The sequence below is a fragment of the Telopea speciosissima genome, chromosome 2, assembly GCF_018873765.1.
Source record: "Telopea speciosissima isolate NSW1024214 ecotype Mountain lineage chromosome 2, Tspe_v1, whole genome shotgun sequence".
Classification (NCBI taxonomy): Eukaryota; Viridiplantae; Streptophyta; class Magnoliopsida; order Proteales; family Proteaceae; genus Telopea; species Telopea speciosissima.
This window is the reverse complement of record NC_057917.1, coordinates 9342797-9346168: the sequence shown is the minus strand read 5'-3', so window position 1 is coordinate 9346168 and position 3372 is coordinate 9342797. Positions and strand designations below refer to the sequence as shown.

Sequence of the window (3372 nt, the reverse complement as noted above, 5' to 3'; positions counted from 1 at the left end):
GGCCAGGGCTTTGATATTTGCGAGGAATGTCCTATCTCAATATTGGGGGGATGCGGTTCTCACTGCGGCCTATCTCATCAATAGGCTGCCTTCTAGGGTTCTTAACTCCCGTAGCCCCTCTGATGTTTTAATGGGAAATCCCTCATTTATTGTGCCTCCCAAGGTGTTTAGTTGTCTGTGCTATGTTCGAGATACTAGATCTCCAGGCAAGCTTGAACCTCGGGGGCTTCGTTGTATTTTCTTGGGTTATTCTCCGACCCAGAAAGGATATAAGTGTTACCATCCCCCTTCCCGTCGTACCATGGTTAGTATGGATGTTATTTTCCATGAGTCCCTTTTTTACTATTCTTCGCCACCTCTTCAGGGGGAGAGTTCTAGTGAAGATGTGTCTTTTGAGATTCCTCTACCTGAAGTTCCTCAGGCTGTTGTCCATCCTTCTTTACCACCCACGGCTGCTGTCCAGCCTTCTTTACCAACACTCACGGTTGCTGCCCAGCCTACTTTAGATGCTGCCCATCCTATTTTGGTTGATGCCCAACATCCTTTGGCTGTTCCTCCCTCACCTGATGGGAATCCTTGACAGGGGGAGACCATAGAAAATAGTGTTGTTAATGCTCCTATCCAGGGGGAGCTGACTTCAGTCCAGAGAACTATTGGCGAATTTCAGAAGAGAATTGACAACTCCAACATACTCACCTATAAAAGGGGCAGATCCAACAGAGGGCAGCTGCAACCCACTTTAGCACCAGTACCCATCCAATTGCCTGCTCCAGACCTGGATCCTTCATCTCCCGGTAATCCCTCTTCTTTCAACCTACCTATTGCTCATCGCAAAGGTACTAGGACTTGCACTTTACATCCTATATCTCGTTTTGTTTCTTATAGCTCTCTTTCTCCTTCTTTTCGTGCTTTTGTATTTTCTCTTTCTTCTGTCTCTATTCCTAAAAATTGGCAGGAAGCATCTACGGATGGCAAGTGGAAGGCAGCAATGGTGGAAGAAATGAGAGCACTACACAAACATAATATGTGGGATCTTGTGGCTCTTCCTCCAGGGAAAAAACCAGTGGGATGTAAATGAGTCTTCGTGGTCAAACAGAAGGATGATGGTTCAGTGGATCGGTATAAGGCACGTCTGGTTGCAAAGGGGTTTACTTAGACTTATGGAGTTGACTATCAGGAGACCTTTGCACCAGTGGCAAAACTCAACACTATCAGGGTGTTATTATCTTGTGTTGCAAATCTTGGGTGAGATCTTCAGCAGTTAGATGTCAAGAATGCCTTCCTCCATGGGGAGCTTGAGGAGGAGGTATATATGGACATTCCACCAGGCTTCTCTGATGACAGGACTAGGGGCAGAGTCTGTAAATTGATACGTGCTCTTTATGGGTTGAAGCAGTCACCCAGGGCCTGGTTTGGCAGATTTCATAAGGCTATGATTTCAGTAGGTTATAAGTAAAGCAATGCTGATCACACCTTGTTTATTAGACGAGTTGGTGACAAGGTTACTCTTCTCATAGTCTATGTGGATGATATTGTGGTAACTGGTAATGATGGTGCTGCTATCAGGGATTTGAAGCTCCTCCTTGGCCGTTAGTTTGAGATCAAAGATCTTGGCCCTCTAAATATTTTCTCGGGAAAGAAGTTGCTCGATCGTCAAAGGGCATCTTTCTTTCTCAAAGAAAATATGTCCTTGATCTATTGATTGAGACAGGGTTGCTAGGCTGTCACCCTTCAGATACTCCTATGGAAGCTACTACAAAACTTAGGGAGAAAGAGGGTGAGCCTGTTGACAAGGGTGGTTATCAGTGGTTAGTGGGCAAACTAATCTACCTTTCTCACACATGACCTGACATAGCTGTTGCTGGGAGTTTGGTGAGCCAGTTCATGCATGATCCCTATTCCTCTCATATGTATGCGGTCCGTCGTATTTTGTGGTATTTGAAGTCTCTCCAGGAAAGGGAATCCTTCTATCTCCCAATGGTCACCTTAAGGTTGAGGCTTATACTAATGCCGATTGGGCTGGTTCTACTGATTGGAAATCTATCTCTGGCTATTGTTTCTTTGTGGGTGGGAACCTTGTCACATGGCGTAGCAAAAAGCAGAATGTTGTGACAAGGTCCAGTGCTAAAGCCGAGTTCTGTGCAATGGCACAAGGAATTTGTTAACTTCTGTGGCTTAGAGGATTATTGCAGGATATCGGTGTTGCTGTCCATCTTCTCATGATGCCATTAGCATTGCTCATAACCCTGTCCAGCATGATCGTACCAAACACGTGGAGGTTGACCGACATTTCATCAAGGAGAAGCTTGAAGCCGGCCTCATTTGTGTTCCCTTTGTGAAATCTATCGATCAACTGGCTGATATGTTCACTAAGGGACTGAGTAGCAAGCTGTTTCATCCTATCTTAGTCAAGTTGGGCATGCATGATATATATGCTCCAACTTGAGGGAGAGTGTTAGATATATGGGCCAGAATACCGTGGGGGTATTCTGGACTTTTTGTTCCTTTATTTTTGTTTCTTGTATGTGGTTTAGTCCCACATTGCTCATGTAAATATTTTTACTGTTTCATTATACTTATAAATAAAGATGTGCTTGGGATGAATTAACCATCCAAGCGTTCAGCCTAATTCTAATCTGTCTACATGTTCTTAGAAAATATGATCTTATCTATAAGTAATTAAATTGTTCTCGATTTAGAGAAATGTTATTGTTCTCTAAGAAGTTTGATTAGTCAGTTGATTTTATTTTTAAATAAGACTTTTAGTATTAGGTAGAGCACAAAACCAGCTTTCCAACAAATCCAAAATTGCTTAAATCTGATTTATATTGAAGAAGTTATGTTCCGGTCAAACCTTATTTGGTATGCGCGAATGCTGTCAAAATCGCTTTGAATGGAAATATTTTTTTAGATATCAAAACAAATGAATATTTTACTGCACTTTTGGTCTTTAGCAATGTTTTACCATATTAAGATTTATAGAATTTTTAGATTTGAGAAAAACCTCAGCATTAGAAAGTTGAAAATTTTACCTACTGTCGAAAATCCAGTTTTTGTTCTAGAACTGGGGGGGTTGATTTTTTATCCTTTTGGAATTTTATTTTTTAACTATTTTTATTGGATTCAAATAGGGGGTGTTTGCTTATTTATGAATAATATCTTAAGTAAATGAAATATCAAATATAAAAAACATTTACTTAAATGATATTTAACATAAATAAGGGCCAATATCAGGTTCGATACCAAATAAAACAGTGCAAGGCGCCTTGCAATAAGGCAGAGGTCGCCTAGGCCCCAACAAAACCGCCTGGACAGCGATGCCTTGACTACTATGGTTAGAAGTGACTTAGAACTCTATCGAACCCTCACAGA

The 3372-nt window shown here is 41.6% G+C and overlaps 1 protein-coding gene across 1 annotated transcript in view; it reads left to right on the top strand.

Moving 5' to 3' along the window:
- LOC122652212 (ruvB-like protein 1) overlaps positions 1-3372 on the top strand; it is a 29169-nt gene that overhangs the window by 6947 nt on the left and 18850 nt on the right. The gene's annotated exons all lie outside the window — the stretch shown is intronic.